The sequence below is a fragment of the Plecotus auritus genome, assembly GCF_963455305.1.
Source record: "Plecotus auritus genome assembly, chromosome: 7".
In the NCBI taxonomy this organism is placed as follows: domain Eukaryota; kingdom Metazoa; phylum Chordata; class Mammalia; order Chiroptera; family Vespertilionidae; genus Plecotus; species Plecotus auritus.
In genome coordinates this window covers 116,244,885-116,266,195 of record NC_137774.1, presented here as the reverse complement: position 1 = coordinate 116,266,195, position 21,311 = coordinate 116,244,885, and the positions used below count along the sequence as shown (strand labels likewise).

Here is a 21,311-nt window from a genome sequence, read left to right as displayed (position 1 = left end):
CCATGATTCAGCTAATCTCAAGGTGGGGGAAGGACTTAAAAGTGAAAGACAAACACAAGAGAAAATATGTTAATCATTTGATTTCACAAAATACAACCTAAATTTAGGTAAATGTCATCCACATACAGCAAGTCCTTGAATAACATTGTTTTGTTCAACATTGGTATGTTCAATGTCATTTTGATCAATGAGATGCCCAAGGAACTTAATTTTTGTTTATATCAATTAGCCTATGGCAAAATTGATTTTATTATACGGCATTTTACTTAAAGTCACAAAACCTATTAAGGAAGTTAAGTGAGGACTTATTGTACATATAAATGCATGGAAATAGACTGAAGAATACATGCAACATTGTTAACAGAAGTTACTTTATTTAAAGAAATGGAATTGATACAGGGTGTTGTGTGAGGCAGTTTTTCACAACATTCTGAGTACTGGCATGTTTTCTTACATCTTAAACAACAAAAATGTAATGAGTCATTGCATTATTTACTGAATCAATACAGTTATAAATGTGAGAAGAAGCAGACAATTAATATACAGGCTGTTTTGAGTGACTTTTACGAGCAGACTTTGAGACAGACATAACTTCTCCATTGGCTATGCACAATAATATTAGGATTTGGGTAGTTTGAGAATCTAGACACATTCTTATTCCACCATCAGGGGCTATTTTAAGGGAGAAGGACAAAAAATTCATCAATATAGTCATAAGAAGCAAGTCAGTGTAACACCATGTGAAAACGAATTATTACAGCTTGGTCAGTGGTATTGCTGAACAGTGTTTTACCCTCGGGCTGGTATTCTAAAGAAACCACTACAGTATCAGGGTTTGCTAACCTGTGAGCAAATGCATCACCAGATATGATCCTGGACATGGTGAAACATTTTAATGGTTCTAGAACTGTGGTTTCTTACATTTAATATGTACATTTAGTGTAATGACTCGATTTTTTTTTCCTGCAAAGTTCTATTAAGTTGAGTGTACAGGTCAAAATTGATTGCACAAGCAAATGAACATTCAAGGTGGGGAGAGGAAAGAGCTTCATTATAAACCTCATAGCTTATACAAAAAATTAATTCAAAGTGTATCCGAGTTAAATGTAAGACATAAGATTATAAAACTTTTAGGAAGAAAAATTGAAGGAAATCCTCAGAATCTAGGGCTAGATGAAAAGTTCTTAGACTTGACACTAAAAGCACATCCATAACAAAAAAAAATCAATAAATTGCACCTCATCATAGCTAAAAACTTTTGCTCCACAAAAGACCCTGTGAAGAGGATAAAAAGACAAGCTACAGACTGAAAGAAATCTTTGCAATCCACATATCGGACAAAAGCCTTGTTTCTAGAATATATAACAAACTCTCAAAATTCAACAGTAAAAAAAATTACAAAATGGACAAAAGACATGAATAGACATTATGCTGAAAAAGACATACAGATGGCAAATAAGCACATGAAAAGATGCTCAACATCATTACCCACTAGGGAAATGCAAATTAAAAGCACAGTGAGAGATCACTACCATAGTACATACCTATCATACAAGCTAAAATTATAAATAGCGACAGCCTGTGCATTGTTTGCTTTTTCTCACATTCGTAATTGTTTTGATTGAGTAAGTATTAACACCAAATGATGTCAAGTTTCTGGAGAACTGGATCACTCATATATGTTGCTAGTGGGAATCTGAATGGCATAGGCCACTCTGGAAAAGAGTGTGGCAGTTTCTCACAAAATGGCCATATAACCCAGCAATTGCATTCTTGAACATTTATCCCAGATAAATAGAAACTTATGTTCATACAGAATCCTGTATATGCCTGTTTATAGCAGCATTGTTTGTAAAAGCCGAAAACTGGAAACAATCTAAATGTCCTTCAAAAGGTGAACAGTTGAACGGTGGTACATCTCTACCATGAAATAGGACTCAGCAATAAAAAAGGAATGAGCTGTTGATACATGCAACAGCTTGGATGGATCTCAAGGCACTTATGCTGAGCGAAAAAGCCAATCTCAGGAGAATACCCGCTGTATGATTCTGTTGATGTAACATTCTTGAAATGGCAAACTTATAAGGGATGGAGAACAAATTTCCTTCTTGTGCTATTGAACTAGTGCAAGATGTTACCATAGAGGGAAACCGGGAGAAAGGTTTATGGGATCTCTCTCTATTATTTCTTTGAACTGCATATGAGCTGCAATGATCTAAAAAGCACACAAAACAAGAGCAAACAAAAAACTAATGGTCCCTTCAACTTCAGGGAAAAGGGACAAAAGACTCAACAGTGTAGGTAAGTAACTTGCCCAGGGTCTCAATGCATATGAATAGCAGTGCTTAGATTTGAACCCAGAGCTCTCTGGCTTCAAGGTTTGTCTGTGTTTCCACAGCACATACCATCTTCCTGGAAAGTCCAGCTCAAAGTAAGTAGCAGTCGTTTTTACATGCAGGTCTTGGAAGCCATTTCTTCTGACTAGCAAAGAATATTGAGATCAGATCTTAGGTTTTAGTCAAACTCTCCTCAACTGTGTTTTCCAAAAATGTCTGGCAGTGCCTCTCAAATATCATAAGATCGCCTGGAGCTCTTGATAAGATGCAGATTGCAATCAGTCTTGGGTGGGGCCTGGGACTATCTATATATATAAAAGCCTAAGCTACCGTCTAACTGTTCAACTGTTTGTCTGGTAGCTATGACACACAATGGCCACAAGGGGGCAGATGCTCCAACCGGTAGCTGTGATGCGCACTGACCACCAGGGAGCAGACGTTCAGTGCAGGAGCTGCCGAGCTGCGGTGACTTGGCAGCTGCAGTTCTTGGGTGACGCACCCAGAACCAGAGAGGAGGGAGCCCAATTCCAGGGTGTGTCATCCAAGAACTGCCCTCTCGCTATGAGGGACCCCTCAGGGATGTCAGAGAGCCGGTTTTGGCCCCATCCCCACAGGCCAGGCTGAGGGACCCCACTGGTGCATGAATCTGTGCACCGGGCCTCTTGTTTCTAATAAGGTTCCAGGTGATGCTAAAGCTATTATTGGTGGATTACTCACTGCACAGCAAGAATAAAAGGAATCTCTGTGTTGGCTGTTGGCAATTAAAGTGACTTAAAGAATACCTTACACAACAAACAGTGTTTCAGATGTGGTTAGGATACCGCACTCCAGTGGCACATGGAATGAGAGAGGAAGGCAACCATTGTCAGGGTGTAGTTTAAACATGGGATCCATCCATAAGTGGACAGTTGACAGACATTTTAAGTGTGGGAAGAGACAAACTCAAGTCAAAGCATAATATTAAAGAGGTGCTTTGCACTCAGCTGTTTTTTTGTCATTGTAATGTTGTCTACTTCCTACATTCATATGTAAGAGAAATTACTGATAAGATGGGAAGTTTATTGTGTCCACAGCCTAGCCTGTCATCAAACCTGACAGCTCCATTTCTATCCTTTTAAATATCTGGGGATTTGCTTTGCCCTGTTATCTAAACTAATTAGGATCAGACATCCATTTATTCAGGGATACTCATGTTTTCCGTTTGTATTACTGAACTGCACAAAAACACTGAGCCAAAGAATTTTAGGTGCCCTTCTTTCAAAGTCAGTCTTTAATTATTAAAGCTTTTATCAGGCTTTATGAAAGGTGCCATGCTTCCTGAGGTAACTAAACCTTGATGTGGCTTTATGTTTTGATGGGAAATTAATAAATGACTTTGAGAACTGGGAAAATGAAGTGTGAAATTGTGTGGTATTTCCAAGTGTGAGTTTCTTTTGTGATCTGTATTTTATAGATACTAAGTCACATTTGGTGGTGCTCATAGGTCACCAACCCCTTGGGTTTCTAGAAGTTTCTTTAAAACATAGGCCCAAAGGGTGCAATCCTGTGCAACTTACACCACTGGCCAAGCTACAGGGGGTTATTTCACAGGGGGTTGTGCTGACTTTCTTCTTAGGACCAAGTTAATGCTCTTTTCTTTTTCCTCCTCCCTTAGAATAAATAGTCCCTGATGGTGGAAGTAATAATGACATACAAAGGTACCCTTGAAGAATTCTTTTTCTCACTAGTCTTCTGCCTCCAATCTTGCCCCAACCTCCTCCACTTTAGCCTCCACATCTTGGCCAGAATGATCTTCTATAACACACCTCTGATCCCATCCATTACAGGATAAAGACTAAGTTTTAACCTTGGCATGTATCACGAGGTCCTTCCTGCACTGGCTCCTGGCCTTCTTTTCAGTCTTTACCCCCCGACTCCTTCACCTTACCACGTTCCTCATGCTCTGTCTGTACCTACTACTCGTAGTTCTTAGAACTGGATTTGCTCTCTCCTGCCTCAAGGTTGACCTATAGGCTCTTCCTCTTTTGGAGATGCTCATTCTCCACTGGCCACCTGGCGAACACCTGCTGCTTAGCTCAGATAGGTACTTTGTCTGTGAAGCTGCCTGTCTTAGTCAAGGCTGTTTGGTTTCAAGGAAGAGAAACCCACTCAGATTATTGCAAATAAAAATGTTTATATCAATGAAAGAGCAGGCCACATCATGGACATTCCCCACTAGGACAGGAAATATATTAGGTCACTGGGGATAGAAGAGGACAGTCAGGAACCATGGTTGCTCCCAGGTGTTGTCTGATTTCTATCACTCTTCTCTGTTTCATTCTCTTTTGACTTACAAAGTGATATTCTGCCTTCTGTACTCTTTTGTCACTTCAGCTTGCTCACGGCTTCACGTTGGCTTACCCTGTCAACTTGGCCCTGGCTCTGCATGTATTTTCAACTCAACTAACATCTCATTTTCACAATTTCAAGTTCTGAGGGAGTGATATTTGGATTGGCCCAGTTAAGTCAAGTGGTCAATTAGTACGGCTGGGGAATACTGTTCAAGTTTGAAAGTGCATGTTTGGTGCTACTGTCTGATTTGACTACCTAGAAGTAGATGACCCTTCTGCTTTCTCCCTAGTCCCTCTCTTTACTGTGCTCCTAAGTGCACAGTTTCACTTAATCTTTACTCAAAGAGTACAAGGTATTCAGACTTTAGGCATAGCATCTCACTTCATATTGAGAAATTCTCCAAATTTCAGGGTTGTTTTTCCTCTCAGTTTCATGCCAAGTAAGAAGAGCAAGTTCACTTTTTTTCACTAGACATGCTCTCACTGGGATTATAATAAAATCTTTTTTGTTGTTGTTGGTTGGTTCAGGGGACTTAACTCTTTGTTTATTTGGGAAGAAAAAATTGGAATAAATTGTAAAAGAAAGATTTTTAAATCCCTTCTGCTGTGCAAATTTATCTACAGGAGTGAGCTAAAGATAGTAAAATTACATTTAGGTTAATATCATTCAGCTCAACTACTTCCTAAGACTATTCCAGCGAGAGTGCTTTAGATGATAAGGGGCAAAATTTTTCTAGGAAAACTTATTTAACTGGGAATATCCTAAAGAAACTCAATTAAAGCTAAAATCGATTTGAGAATTATAGAGGTTTTTTTTTTCTTTAAATACATACCACATTCTTTAAATTCTTCCAAGATGCCCTATTTTGAGAATTTATCTTACAGAACCAGTTCTATAATAGGGAATAAAAACATGATAATGATTCTATTGGTTATTGCCAAGGAAAAATACTGTTTTTTGAGGGACCTATTGCAAATATCTTGCATGATCCTCTTGACAAACCTCTTGCTTCATCCTGGAATTTGCAGAATAATATAAGCATGATTTCTTACCCAAAGAGAAGAATTGGGTAATTTTAAAAACATTTTTTTCAAATATGTTCCCTTTCTCTCTCTCCATTACCTTCTTCTCCTTTTTCTCTTTAACTAGGAGCCATACAACTTGATTGTGCATTACTTTTCCATCTACAAGAGGATAGTGATACCTCTTATGTTTGCTACTTATGATTATTTGGGGAAGAATGTGAATGTACCTTATAGACTATTGTGCTTTAGAAAGATGAGACACAGCTTGGGCCTAGTATATGCAGTGAAGAGAAAAAAGATGCTGACATGTGATCCCTGCCCTAAAGGACTAGCACTTAGTTTGGGAGTCAGACAAAGCTAGGCTCTTTGCCTCAACATTCTAAGTCCAAAGATTTGGAGTACGGTCTGCTATTATATCAAGCAACTCTCCCCCTTCCAGATTCTTGTTATTGGGTAAGTTTGGGAAATACTGACAAAAGATCTCACTCTCATTTTCTTCACTCTTTAAATGGAGGTTAAAAGAAAATGCCTAACCAGTTGATTGTGATGAAGTATGAATAAGAGAACATTCCTGAAAGTACCTACATGGTGCTTGGAACGTGATAAGTGTTTAATAAATGATTGTTCCCCTACCTTTCAATAAAACGAAGAAAGAATTGATCAGAATCCCAAGGGCAATACAAATAAAGTGTCCTGGTACTTCAGAGCAGTAGGAGGAAGAGCTTACTTCCATTTGGGAAGGAGAGGAGAGGTGTTCCCTGTGCTGGTCTACCACTATGTGAGGTAGTGTGTGCGAGGAAGTGGGGAGTCACGGGGTGTTAATGGGCAGGCCCTGGCATCTTACAGAACTTGGTTTCAAATACTGGCTTTTCTTATTTAATAGCTAAGTAACCTGGAGCATGTCACTTTACCTCATATGCATCAGTTTTCTCACTTATACCATAAGGGTAATAATAAAACCTAGCTTATGGGATTGTTGTGAGTCACTAAAACACTCATCATTCATTTATCCAACAAGTATTTCTGATCACTTGTTATTTGTCAGGCATTGTTCTAGATGCTAGGAATATAGCAGTGAAAAGGAAGAAGCAGAACACCATCATACAGTCAGTGCTCAAGAAATGAGAGTCATTATTATTCTGTAATAATATTATTCTGCCAGCCCTGTTGTGTAATTTATATCTCGTTACCATGACACATATATAAATTACTAGAGCTTTAATTGTTTGGCTGGAACCACAGAATCAAAATTGTAGAGCCTAGCTAGAAGGGACCACAGAGCTCCTGTGGAATGTTGATGCCCACTGTATTCACAATTGGTAGCTGGTGATGCACAATAGGTGTGCACCACTGTGTTTTTCTAGAAGTGGTGATAGATTGATCACTGTCTGATCTGGGCACTTGCTCCTGTTAAATTCCTCTTGTGGGCCAGGGCTCATGTTTTGGTGGTGTTTAGATTTATAGGCACTAGCCATGATAAATTTAGCAGGTCCACATTATGTGCTTATGTATGTTTTGAAGGCAGAACATTGACACAGCAGGTGAAGGAGAGGGCAGGAGTAAGGATATACCCTTTGACTTCATTATCATCAGGCCATGTAATTGAATTAGCCACAGTTGGCCAACAACCAGTTTATTACTATCGAGATTAACATACTATCCCAATATACTAGATTATTGTACTGATTGTTTTGTTCCTGGTCTATTGCTTATTTATTTTGCCAAGCACCCTCTTTGTATACATGGCATTTGTAGTATAGCAAAACCATGTCTAAAGATTTTACCAAAAAGCCAGTTACTACTTGTGGAAGTGTGCAATAACTGAAATAGTCAAGAAAATTAGGCCTAGTAATAGCTAGCAGCAGGAATTTTAATAGGGCAGAAAGAGGAAGGCCCTTATTACATGTTAGAGGCATTGTTCTTGAGCACAAATGTATACCTTCCAAAATCCCAAAGCTGAGAATTAGCACTGTAAGCTTTTGTGAAAATTATTGCTGTTTGTGAAATTTATTAATGGTATAGATACTACACTAAAGACATTTAGCACTTTTATGAATGAGAATTTTCTTTTCAGTTCTATTTTTAGCCATTTAGTTTAGGAAACAGTTTTCTTAAAATAGTTTCAGTTTGGGATAGGCACCTACACACGTTTTTATAAAATAAAAGTCATTAACATAAACAGTATTTTCCAGAAAACAATTATTGCATTCAGAGTAGATACAAGCAAACTAGAGACCCCGTGGACGAAATTCGTGCATGGAGGGATGGGGGAGAGTGTCCCTCAGCCCAAACTGAACCCTCTCCAGTCTGGGACCCCTCGAGGGATGCCCGACTGCCCGTTTAGGCCCGATCTCGGTAGGGCAGTCGGACATCCCTCTCACAATCCAGGACTGCTGGCTCCCTTCTGCTCACCTGCCTGCCTTCCTGATTGCCCCTAACCGCTTCTGCCTGCCAGCCTGATCACCCCCTAACCACTCCCCTGCCAGCCTGCTTGCCCCTAACTGCCCTTCCCTGCAGGCCTGGTCGCCCCCAACTTCCCTTCCCTACAGGCCCAGTCACACCCAACTTCCCTCCTCTGCCAGCCTGGTCACCCCTAACTGCACTCCCCTGCAGGCTTGATCACCCCCAACTGCCCTCCCTTGCAGACCTGGTCCCTCCCAACTGCCCTCTGCTGCTGGCCATCTTGTGGTGGCCATCTTGTGTCCACATGGGGGCAGGATCTTTGATCACATGGGAGCAGCCATCTTGTGTGTTGGAGTGATGGTCAATCTGCATATTACTCTTTTATTAGATAGGATAGAGGCCTGGTGCACGGGTGTGGGCCAGATGGTTTGCCCTGAAGGGTGTCCCAGATCAGGGTGGGAAGTGGCCTTCCTTGGAAGTGGCCTCAATGAAAGTCTGTGAAGTCATGGAAGTGGCCTTCCATGGAAGTGGCCTCTACCTTCCATGGAAGTGGCCTCAATGAAAGTCTGTGAAGCACCCATTCCCTTACTACTCCCGACATAAGGCTTCTGCCAAAACACTGCCCTTGTTCACCTTTTACCTGGAGTTCCTGTCACAAGACCAAACGCAAATCTCAGCTGCTTCACGGAGCCTTTGGAAATTGTCCTACCCTCAGGGATCTCCCCTTCTCTCAACATCTGGGTGCTTACTATTTTTTACATACAGCACTCAACATATGCTCCCCTTGTTATTAGTTTTCTCTTTAAATCATGTAATTTATAAAAGGTTCAGTGGTATATTGTTTATCCCTCATCCAGAAGGTCAACAAAATGCTTTTTTTATGAAGACGTTATATTGGGAGTTGAAGAAAGTCTAGACAAAAAGACAGGATACATTTTGTCCCTAGTTCTGTTCTGAACATAGAGAAGGAATTTTAAGCAGAGCACTTAACCTACCTTTGTTTCTTTCCTCAGTCTATAAATGAGGGAACTAAACAATCTCCAGATAATCTCCTTTAAAATTATACTTCTGGGACTTCACGTTCAACTGGGCAGATTGCGTACATGATTTTTATCTCCTTTACCTCCCCAAATCCCTCTAAAATGGTTAGAAAAGGAATTTTAAAAGTTATAAACCTGCAAAGATAAAAAGCATAGGAGAGATTCCACAGCCAAGTATGACATATTTGGAAAGTGGAAAGTAGAGGACTAATAACAGATTTACTGATAGTAGTAGCTTCTTCAACTGTGTGCCCTGAGAGGCAAGACCCATGAGAAACAAGCTGATTGGCTTCAAAAACAACACAGAAGCTTTGAGCCTTGCTGGTAGCAGTATCGTGGAAAGTAAGGATACAGTAGTGGGCTAAAACCAGGCATGAGTGTGAGCTCACTTTGGCCTCCTCTCCTTCCTCTCAGAACTTTGGCAGCACATGTCACTGGTTCAGGAGAGGGGTGGCTTCTTCTCTAGTTAATTGAAAAGCTCTGGGGTAAAAGGGGACTTAGGGAGGTACCTGACTTGAAAGGGAGGATTCAAAAAAGGTGGGAAAAAAAAGAAAGAAAAAGGAACTCAGCTGGAACAAACAATGTAGAGAGGAATAGAAAATAGAAAGAGCTGAAACCAGAAAAAAAAAGTTGAAAGGTAAAGTTGAGAAAATATCTAAAGGATGAAAACAAAACAGAGAGACACTAGGAAGAACTCCAAATATAAGAGTTCTAAAAAAAGAAATAACAGAGGTAATTGAAGAAAAGAAATTATCAAGGAAAGATATAAGAATATTTATCAATAGAGTAGTTCATAAGTCTCCACCTTAAAATAGCATAGCAAGATAAATGAGATGCCGAGGAGAATGAATGAGAAAAGAATCATATCAGTGCATATCAGTAAACATTTAGAACTAAGAGAAAATTTTAAGAACTTCCAGAGTGAGAGCGAAGGAGAGATATTGAGAAAGATCACAGATAAATTATGAAAAATCAGAATGGCATCTGACTATATAAGAAATAATGTAGAGGAGTAATACCTTTAAAGTTCTTAGAAGAAATGATTGTCATCTTGTAAATCTATATATAGCCAAATACAATGAAGGATGAAGTTAAAAGAAAGTTATTCAAACATGGCTCAGGAACCATGCTGTATTTCCTGAATTCTAGCAAAAAAAAAAAAAAAAAAAAAAGTGTACAAGGAATGTAACAACCATAGTACACTTACTTGGCTCAATGGAAAACAATATTTATATAACTTTAATAATTTAAATATAGGTTTTACTAAAAATTGTGAGATGTCTATTGGAAAGCTGGTAAGATGGGAAGGGGCGGGGGCGGGGAAGAGTACAAGAGAGTTAAGTTCTCATCTTCCAAAGTAAAAAGTCAATAGATAATGAATAGAACTGTGAATCTGTAAATTGGAACATCAACACATTTGGAAAAATAAAGGTAAATGCCAGAATAGTCTGCTAAAAGGGTGGCAGAGATTGCTGCTGAGAAGTAGGAATTGGGGTATTTGGGCAGAGGACTGCTATTTCATTGTAAGATTTTAGTACTATTTGACTTTTAACTATGTGTATATACTGCTTTGATTTTAAAAATCATTTTTAAACATGTATTTCCTATTTCTAAAATGATATATAATTTTATTAATGTTCTTAGGAGAAAAATTCAGAGAGTTTCAGGAGTGGACGAAATCCTTAGGTGTGTGCATATGTATTTTGATTTTGTATTGGAACATGTTGAATAATTAAACTTAAATATTTTAATGATGTCTCATTTGCTATATCCTTAGAGGATAACTGTAGCTCAGTAAAGAATTACCCCTCCAGTGTGTTTTATTTTTACATAACAAAGGCTGTCTTAATGAACCTTTATCTCATTACAGTGTTACACTAATAGTGATTTAAATATCAAAATGAAAGGGAAAATTTATCAGTTTTATTTTCTTTTAGGCAAATTAATACTGCTTAATCCATTCATTTTTTTCTGATTTTAAAAATAGCATTTCCTTAAAATAAAACTTAGTGATAAAAGATGTTGACCTCTTGATAGCAACAAATTTTTTGATATTTTATGAAAAGATAAGGAGACAATTACCAAGTGTCAGGAACAAGGAATGAAGTAGGCCATCCAAAATGTTAATTTTGTTTCATCAGAATGAAACAATTAATAGTATTTTTTAGTATCTTGAAACAACTCTATGGCCTTCAGTTCAAGACAAAGACAGCACATTAGTGCTATGTTATTATGTATGGAAGAATAAATTTCACGTCTTTTTTTTAACTTAACCTAATTGATAGAATAATTAAAGTATATTATATTTGAATTAATTCCATTTATATTTAACAATATTATTCTTTGATTCCTGTCATTCAGTTTATCTTTTCTTTAATCATAGAGGAAGATAACATGAAATAAAATACAAATTCTACCCTGCATAAAGAGCAGTATGGGTACAGTGTTTTCCTAGATGTATACCAGCATCACCAATCTAGAAGTTGCCTTCTCAGTTGGTATCCATCCCTGAATTAACAAAGTGGTCATTTGCTGGCCATTATGATAGTGGAAATGACCTGCCGGTCAAGCATGGGCCATTAATTTTGAATGCATTGATAGAGACATAAATTTTTCTGAAAATCATATTGAAAGATAAAATGTTCAGTTTCTTTTAAGTACATTTTGATATACCTCATGGCTGATTATGAGATCCATTGATTATTTTATAGTTTTATTTTGTTAATTTTAAAGAATTTGACTATGCCCTTAATGTATTTTAAAGTAACAATAAATATGATCACTCTAAACCTATAACTATTGTACCCTTATTAATTCTATACTATATAATAAAAGCCCAATATACTAAGTGTCTGGTGGGCCGGTCAGCCATTCAACCAATCAAAGCGTAATATGCTAATAATATGCTAAGACCACTCAACTGCTCACTATGACGTGCACTGACCACCAGGGGGCAGATGCTCTGACCAGTAGATTAGCTTGCTGCTGGGGTCCGGCCAATTGGAACTGAGTGATATGGGCTAGACATGCCCTGGAGCCCTCCTGCAGTCCCTCCCTGGCTGGCCAACCTCCTGCGTCCCTCCCCAGCCCTGATCATGCACTGGCAGGGTCCCTCAGCCTAGCTTGTGCCCTCTCACAATCTGGGACCTCTAGGGGGATGTCAGTGAGTCGGTTTCGGCCCAACAGCGGAACGACCATTTGCTATGACACGCACTGACCACCAGAGGGCAAATACTCAATGCAGGAGCTGCCTCCTGGTGGTCAGTGCGCTCCCACAAGGGAAGCACCGCTCAGCCAGAAGCCAGGCTCATGGCTGGCAAGCACAGTGGCGGTGGTGGGAGCCTCTCCAGCCTCCACAGCAGTGCTAAGGATGTCCAACTGCTGACTTAGGCCTGCTCCCTGCAGGCCTAAGCTGGCAGTCGGACTTCCCCCAAGCTCTCCCGGGCTGCGAGAGGGTACAGGCCAGGCTGAGGGACCCCCCCTGAGTGCACGAATTTCGTGCACTGGGCCTCTAGTAGTATAATTAATAGCTTAAGTTCCTATTTTTTCTACTTGTTTTCTATTTTTATGCAGTCTTTAGGAATATGCCATTTAAAAAGAGATAACAGGCTTTGGTGGAATTACTGGACTAGAAGGAAATTGTTTGCTTTATCAGTTTTACATATTGTCATGAGTTAGTGATATGATCTGAGTTTTTTTATCTGCATGATTTCTTTACCATTTGAGAGTTAACCTTAAGATAATAGAAATTCATTATCTTGGGAAACATTTAAAAAAATAAAATTTGTGCCTATATATGGCCTTTTAAAATTGCATTTGAAAAGCTGAGAAAACTTCCATTTCAAAAGAACTATCTTCCAGCAGGTAATTCACATAATTCTTCTATTTAGGAATAAATATTCAATTAAATAGAATCAAGTAAATAGTTGTAAACTTATTACTCATATAGCATTTAGTACTTGTATAATACTTAGTAGTCACATAGCACATTTCAATTTTAAAAGGTTTTAGCAATTATGTTATATTTTTATGTCAGTATTCCTATAAAGAAATAGGCAGGTATTACTAATAAGAATCTATTTGTCTCATTTAAATCCCAGATACCTAGTTGGCTCTACTATTTTATAATTATTTGTTCCTAGAAAATATCTAACTTGTTTTGGATTATTTACCTCCACCACTGATTTTTGTGTGCAGTTGGTTCCACAAGCCTGCCTCTATATAGTTTAAGTCATGCAAATGAGTTTGAAGCCAGAACATTGGTACCTGTTGGTGCCAGTATCCAATAAATGTTGCCTAATAATCTGGACATAGCACTGGTAATTTCCTTGAAATATAAATTGTTTTTCACAATTACTAGAGCACATCTCAAATGATTTAGGTTAAGATTTTAGTTACATTTTTGCTGAATGGTGGAGTTACTGTTTTTGCTCTTATTTTTAGCATTAGGAAGAGTGTTTAAATTTGGATCTTTTGAATCTTTTAGCCCTATTCTGCCCCCCCCCCCCCCCCCCCCCGCAACTCAGTGATTCAGTCAGTGTCTGCCATCTGAAGACATTGTGGTAGTCTGAAACTATTCAAAGGTGAGATACAAGAATGAGCAGTGAAAAATTAGAAAAATAAAAGAAATATGTTAAAACTTATCTATTGAGAATGTTAATGAACAAAAGGGATCCATTTGCCTGCATGCATCAAAGCCCAATAAGACAAGAACGGGAATACTTTTTAGGAAGTGGCTCACTTCTGGAGTCACAAGTGAGCTCATGCTTAAAGACCTGGCTCCCTGATGGCTTCCAGGGGGAAAAAGAATTAATCACAGTGATTAAGGGAGTTAGGGTCATGGTCAGGGTCATGGTCTCTACTGATGGTTAAGTGCTAGGATGGAGTAGTTGATCCGTGCATCTGCTCCTAATGTCAGCCATGGTGTTACTTTGTCTCCTTTCTGAGCTTTTCTGGGCCTGGAGCAGAAACACAACTGAGGCCTAGATATGATCTTTAGTTTGATCTAAACTTTGCCTCCGGGGTCTTCAGACAAGTTTTGTTCCTAAGATTATTTGATGCTGATCAGAACTTCATTGTCCTGAGGGCTTAATGATTAAAGAGGTGGATGTGCAAGGGAGAAGGAGACAGGTAAGTAAGTCTGAGTGCTGGATCAAGCCAGTTTGAAGCAAAAGGAATGAAAGGAGAAAAGGTCATGTTAAAGAAATGAAGTTTTTATGAGATTACAAGAAAGCTGAATAGGAAACCCTAACAAGAATTTGTATCTCCTCAGATTATTTTGTTTCTCATGCTCACCCCATGGTAGTGCATTTATCAATATTTCCTGTTTATACAGGAGGAAACCAAGACTCAGAAATGTCAAGTGAATACTATAATGGGACTTAGAACCATGATTTCTGGTTTCAAGTGCAAGTCTGCACTGCATGTTACACCATGTGTTGGCTCAGAATGAGCTGGAGGAGGGAGATTTGATGTGGCGTCTGAGTCACTAGCAGGAAGTGGGCATTGTGTTATGGGAAACATGCCTTGCAGTTATGTGTACTATTGATTTCAGTTATATATGGAATAAAATATAGATTCATTTAAAGTGTTACTAAATCAATAATAGTTATTTATCTTTTACATATTTTCTTAATAAACATGTACTAGATGTATAGCTTCCATTAAGTGTAACTTGCAGGTTAATAGCTCCTACTGATAAAATCCGCCAATGTCAAGCAAGTTCCTGAACCTCTCTGTGCCTCTATTTTCTCAACTGTAAAGTGGGATTAGTATTATTGCTCATAGGCTATTGTGAGAATTAAAAGAAATAATACACAAAAAAGTATTTAAAATGCTGCCTGACATATAGCAAATACTCAGTAATGTTAAATATCATTTTCATTATTAGTAGTATCCGTATACAGTGTACAGGAACATGGAATGTTATGATTTTAAAAAGGGATTTTCATACGTCAAAGATGAAAATAAATTCTTCATACTGTATTGCCTGTGGGCCTCTTATCTTGCTTAAAATTGGCAAAAACAATTGGGCGATTTCACATTTTTCTGTGACTTAAAAACTCAACTTTTAGTTATGCTTGAACTCAAGGTTAGGGCATATAACTTCAGAAATGGAGAGAGAAGGCGAATAAAGTCAGCCAGGCAGCGACACCCCGGGTCTGTGCCCAGTGTGTTCCCTAGCCTGGATCTCAGGATTTCCTCAGCTCTCACTTTCAGTTCCAGGGTCTAGCACAAATCACTATAGGACACCTTGTAAAGAAAATAAAAAATTGGGGAAGATCAAGCCAGTCCGTAAGCACTTTGTTAAAATGAACCACTTCTTCCTAAACTCTGGATAGCAAAAAACAGTTTAGTAGCAATGAAATAAACTCGACACTTGTTTGTGCACCAGTGTTAAAGAGTTTCATCAAACATAGGAATGCTTTGATCTTCTGAATTATGAAGCTCTTCATTGACAGTTCATGGGGAGTTTGGGGACATGAATCAAAGAAAACTCTTATTACTGCTATAGACCAGAAATTAAAATATCTGAATATAAACGACTTCAGCACATTGTGTTTCTTTCAATCAAGAATTGCATACTTAAAAATTCAAATGGTCTTTTTATGATTAAGTTAAGTTTTATTGTAGCTTCTGTACCCTAAAATAAAAAGCATTAAGGTGTTTTTAAGCAACTGTGTTGCTTTGTTAATGGCTTTGACATTATATCGTTGAAATGGAATGAGGGGGCAATGTGTAGTGTGTATTTCATAGGATCCCTCTATGTTACTATAAACTCAATTGAGCAGAATTATATAAATTAGAGAATGTTTTGACAGTATTTTCATGACCTTAAGGAAAAATTCCCATGAGTTTTTCAATTATATAATAGTATTATATAATTGTAGACTAGAGGCCCGGTGCACGAAATTTGTGCATGGAGAGGGGGTCCCCTCAGCCCAGCCAGCACCCTCTCCAATCCGAGATCCCTTGGGGGATAACCGGCATTTGGACATCCCTCTCACAATCCTGGGCCACTGGCTCCTAATTGCTCACCTGACTGCCTGCCTGATTGCCCCTAATTCCCCCCTGCTGGCCTGGTCACCCCTAACTGCCCCCTGCTGCTGGCAAGGTTGCCCCCAACTGCCACCTCCCTGCCGGCCTGGTCACTCCTAACTGCCCCCCCCCCTGCCGTTCTGGTCACCCCTTACTGCCCCCCCTGCCGGCCTGGTTGCCCCCCAACTGCACCCCCCCCCTCGCTGGCCTGATCACCCCTAACTCCCCCCCCCCCCCCCGCCGGCCTGCTCACCTCTTACTGCCCCCACTGCTGGCCTGGTTGCCCCCAAATTCCCCCCTCTGACAGCCTGGTCGCCCCTAACTGCCCCCCCCCCCCCGCCGGCCTGGTCGCCCCTCATGGCCCCCCCGCTGGCCTGGTAGCCCCACACAGCCTGCTGTTCAGTCATTTTGTCATCCCTCACTAACTGCCCTGCCAGCCTGGTCATCCCATGCAGCCTGCTGTTCAGTTGTTTGGTCGTCCCTCACTAACTCCCCTGCCGGCCTGGTTGTCGGCAGCCATCTTGTGAGGGTGTGAGGGTTAATTTGCATATTACCTCTTTATTATATAGGATTTCTCTTTAAGTACTATAATTATACAGCTGAGAGACTTAACAGAAAGGATAGCAAAACTTTTATAATAGAAAGGGGTATGTTTAGGGGCATTTTATTGTGAAGATTTGAATATTTGAAATTGGAAACATAATATCACTTGAAAATATGATTCTGCTATGGGAGGAAATAGTTCTGTGTGAGTAGCACAAGAAAAAAACAAGTTCATTTATTTTTGAGTGAAAATGTAGACATTTCCTGTAGGATTTTTACTTATCAAGAAAAAGAATACTTACTTTGTAATTGCATGTTCTGGATCTGAACGAGGTTTTCTGTGTAGTTCACTGCTCCTGCCTCTGAAGTCACCAAGAGGCATTTAACAAAGTATGTATTAAAATGCTTTGGGAATAACTATGCCCAAGGATGTGGAATCATAAACAGGAAAAAACCTCCTGCAAAAGAGGACAGCTCATTAAAAATGTGTTGATTAACTGCAAGAAAGGCAGAAGGAAAGGCAGATCCCCACCGTCAGACCTCATCCATCTAAGCCCAGTGCCTGGCACTAAGTTACACTTTAATGCAATACTCTCCCACCCTCCCTAGTTCTACACTAACTTCCTCTTAAAAACAGAAGAAAATAGTAATGCAAAGACCCACAGAGGAAGCACTACAAAGGCAATGCAAAAGATCTTTCAGCACCTAAATCAGTGGGTCATCCCACAATTCAAACTTCACTGAAAAAACAACCCAGACATTTGAAATTTAGTCAGGTCTTGGGTATTAGTTTCAAACTAGTTTCTCAAAAACTTCACTGAAGAGGAGGAGCAAGAGCTTCTTAATTTTTGAAGTGGCATATTGTGGTGATAGCCTAGTTTAGGCTCTTATCTCTGACTCATCCATGAGCTGGGACAGAAATCACTGGGGACTTACACCTTGCTAATTTACTGCAGGACAAGGCTAATGGCCTGTCTCCCACCCCCTCAACCCCTGAACCTCCCGCCACACACACATACACACACTCAGGAAGACTTTTTAAAGGAGAGGTGATAACTCCAGAAGTGTTTTGTGCGCTTTTTCTGAAACTAAAGTCTATGTGATGTTCTTAGCTTATAAATAAATGAGATACCTGGTGGGCAAATGAGCAGCATACAAAGGAGCCGTTCTCGCTCTCTGATGTCATCAGTAATAGTTAATGATTTCCTGGGCAGTGTACCAGTCTCCTGAGAACTTCCCAGTGCAGTCCTTAGAACTAAAGATTTGTGTTGATTGGAACACAGGGATCTGTTCTCTCTTACATTAAAATATGCCAGCACTAAATTTAGATACATGTGTTATGAAGTAACATTTGTATCAGCCCAAGTTGAGAAATTTAATTAAGAATAATGTCTCTTGTTTTTCCCCCATGGAAGTATTTACAGGACTCAGTGATTTGATGACTAATGGACATATTGAAAGGGCATCTGCTACTTACCGACCATGGAGACAAAAATAAGTAAATAAATAAAATTTTTACTTTTGGCAAGTTGGTGTTTGTTTGTTTTTGTTTGTTCGTTTGTTTTTTGTGTGTGTTTTTTTGCAGTAGAATCATATGCTGAATGTTACCCCTGAGATTTTTTTTTAACATATATATTCTAATAGACACCTAACCAATTTTGACTTGCAAGGGAAGGACACTTCAAATTGTCTGCATGTTGAAAGGGATAAGTCTAAACCAGCAATTTTCAACTGTGTGACCCAAGAATTTTTAAAATATGCAATACCTGACTATTTAGTCAGGGGCATTGATCTCTTTCCATTAGATTGTCACATAAACAAATGGGAACAGCCAACACAACAATAGTCCCATGTGAATGAATCAAAACTATACCTATTTTTTTGTCAGATAGGCAAAAAATGTATTTTTTTGGTGTGCCACAAAATTTAGTAAGTAGTTTATGTGCACCATGAGATGGAAAAGGTAAAAAATTGCTGTCTAAACAAATCCATGTGCAGAAACTGCCATTCAATTTGGTGTGCCTTGCTAATGAAGATGAACAGAGCCTTAAAAGAAAAGAAGCAACAACTTAGTGTATCTGAGTGTGGCCAGCTCTATGCTATATACATGGTGAAGTTGACCTTCTCATATAAAGAAGGTTTTAACTCTGGGATCACAACACAGATGATCTTAGGGTACAGCTAATAATGTTAATAAGAAAAGATGGCCACGTATATAAACAAAAACAAATGAACAGACTGACAACTGTGCCTTAGTGCTGAGTGGCAGTTCAAATAACTGCTCTGGGCTTCAGGATCTGGGCGCAAACAGGGAGCGGTGGGGACCGTGGTGCTCCGCAGAGTGCTGGCCCTATCTAAGAAGGAGGACATTTGCTCAGCTAATTGTTGCCATATGGAAATGGAGGTCTGGTGATGCCACATTTCACAACTCTTCAAGAGACACTGGAAATCTTGGTTTTTATGTGAAATTTTCATTTTGAAATGTTTACTCAATTCAAAATCGGGAGGAGTTGGGGACAATTCTTACAAGCCAAACTAGACCTTGTTTTTGATCAGATTTAGACCCTAGTCATAGATCTTCAATTTGTTCTTTTTGAGTTATCTAAATGAGTAATGTTGGTAAGGTTATAGAGGAAATGTTCATGCTTCCTAATATATGAATGAAAAAAAAAGACAGTTAATTTATAGTTGAATAGTGAAGGGGTTTAACTATTAACTATTAGACATCAGATTGCCTGTGTTTATTATATCCTGGCTATATACCCTGGGCAAGTTACCAAGTCCCTCTGTGTCCTGTTTCCTCTTCAATAAAATGGGAATGATAAAGATACAAATGTCATACAGTTTTGTCAGGATTCAGATCAGCTAATCTGTATATAGTGCTTGGTCATAATTACTTAATAAATGTTGGCAATTATTATTTTACAATATGATCATATTCAGGGGATTTGCCTTTTGTTGTACTTGATAAAAATAACCATTGTCAGTGTACTGAGCCTGTTCTGTGTTGAAAAATCTGAGTTGAAAAGATAGCTTCTGGAGTCTGCAAGCCAGTATTTGAACCCTTGCTCTACTCACGCAGCTGTGGGCAAACTACGGCCCGCAGGCCGGATCCGGCTGTTCTATCCGGTTCTCTTGCTCTCCCCTCCGCTCCTTTACTTTGAATTTATATTAGTTCACACAAACACTCCATCCATGCTTTTGTTCCGGCCCTCCGGTCCAGTTTAAGAACCCATTGTGGCCCTCGAGTCAAAAAGTTTGCCCACCCCTGCTCTACTGCATTATAACCAGGGAAAATTACCTAAGTTTTCTAAACCTTAAATCCCTCCTCTGTAAAATGGGAAAATAAAGTCAAAAGAGCCAACCTATCCTGGCCAGGTGGCTCATTTGATTGGTGCGTCATCCTATACACCAAACAGGTTGCAGGTTCGATTGCTAGCTAAGGCACATACCTAGGTTGTGGGTTTGATCTGTGGTTGGGGCATGTATGAGAGGCAACTGATTGATGTTTCTCTCCCTCTCTCTCTCTTTCCCTTTCTCTCTCTAGAATCAATAAAAATATATCCTCAGGTGAACATTTAAAAAAAGTCACAAGAACTCGGTGAGATAATGTGCATAAAGTCAATGCCTGGCATATAGTCAATACATGTTACTTGCTATAATGATTTTCCCCCATTCTTTAGAAGTTACATATTTGCAAACTATTTTAGGAGATTTATGTCTCATTACATGTATTTGAAGGGAATTACATCACATTTGACTTACAAATTAAGCTTCATCTTATTGAGCAATATTACGACAATGGCACTCATCCAGGGTGATTTTACCTTCCGGGAGACATTTGGCAAAGTATGGTCGAGACATTTTTTGTTTGTCACAGCTGAAGGAAGTGCAACTGGAAGCCAGTGGGTAGAGTCCAGAGATCTGCTAAATAGTCTATAATACACAGGACAGTCCCCTATAGCAAAGAATTATGCAGTCCAAAATGTTTCTAGTGCTGAGCTTAAAAAACCCTGCATTACAGCTACACAAGCATCATAAAATTTAGTTTTTAAAGTTCTTGCTAAGCAAAAAAAGAATTATTTATTTTTTCAAAACATCACAAGACATTACATGTAAATTGAAATCTGTAGAGTCACATTTGATAAAATATTTTTAAGTGTACACATATGTATATAATATGTATAAAATCCTATTATCTTCTGGTTACAAAAATAATATAAGCTTTTGAAAGTTAAAAGACTGCAAAAGCATCCTATCTAATAAAGAGGGAATATGCTAATTGACTGTCATACCCTCACAAAGATGGAGGTGCCTACAGCCAATAAGGAGGGAATATGCTAATTGACTGCCATGCCCTCAATGATGGTGGCACCCACAGCCACAAGATGGCGACGCCCAGTCCCCTCAGCCCCGCTGGGGCAGCGGGCACATGGCACAGGCGGGCCCGCCCCCAGGTGGGTCCGGCCACGCCTGGCACCTGCCTCTGGAGTCCCCTAGTCCCCTCAGCCCCCAGCCGCCCAGGGCCAGCCCTAGGGATGACCAAACAACTGAACAAGCAGGCAGCATGGGGCGACCAGGCCAGCAGGGGTGTT

The 21,311-nt window shown here is 39.4% G+C and overlaps 1 protein-coding gene across 22 annotated transcripts in view; it reads left to right on the top strand.

The window, feature by feature from the left end:
• The window catches only part of PAM (peptidylglycine alpha-amidating monooxygenase), a 290,016-nt gene that overhangs the window by 110,297 nt on the left and 158,408 nt on the right, over positions 1-21,311 (top strand). For 5 of the 22 annotated variants that reach the window (XM_080677815.1, XM_080677797.1, XM_080677808.1 and 2 more), the window contains one exon: positions 18,132-18,214. The exons of 16 other annotated variants lie outside the window; for them this stretch is intronic. The gene's annotated coding sequence lies outside the window, so the exon portion shown is untranslated. Of the gene's footprint in view, positions 1-18,131; positions 18,215-20,263; positions 20,318-21,311 lie in introns of all 22 variants that reach the window. One more of the 22 variants, XM_080677814.1, reaches the window with a different exon arrangement.